This window comes from Mandrillus leucophaeus, unplaced genomic scaffold (assembly GCF_000951045.1).
Source record: "Mandrillus leucophaeus isolate KB7577 unplaced genomic scaffold, Mleu.le_1.0 Scaffold1030, whole genome shotgun sequence".
Classification (NCBI taxonomy): domain Eukaryota; kingdom Metazoa; phylum Chordata; class Mammalia; order Primates; family Cercopithecidae; genus Mandrillus; species Mandrillus leucophaeus.
Window position 1 is genome coordinate 465,561 of NW_012098433.1, and position 426 is coordinate 465,986.

Consider the following 426-nt stretch of genomic DNA (forward strand, 5'->3'; position numbering starts at 1 on the left):
ATTCCAAGTTATCATTTCCCTTCCTACATCCTTACAAGGTTCCAGGAGAATCTGTCAATGGCTCTGAAGCCAGGCTCAGGAGGTGCATTGGTATTCCGCGAATGGGACACTTTGCTTCATTCCTTCAGTATAAGCTCCCCTGCAAGCTTTGTGCAGAGAGGCGGGAAAAGGGGCTATGATCCCCTTAAATGAATAGCCGAGTTAGTGAGTATTTAAGATCTATTTTGCTTGTTATTCATTAATTGGGAAGCAAACATAGGTAAAATCACATAATGGTGGAGATTACCCCGTATGAAACAAACTGACCACAGTCACTATGACACCTCCAGCTGGTGACTAGCCTAACCAACCTTCCCGGCTCCGCGCGCCCAGTGGGGGCACGGGCCGGAAAAGCGCGGCAGAGGGCGTGGCCCCGAGGAGGCGGAG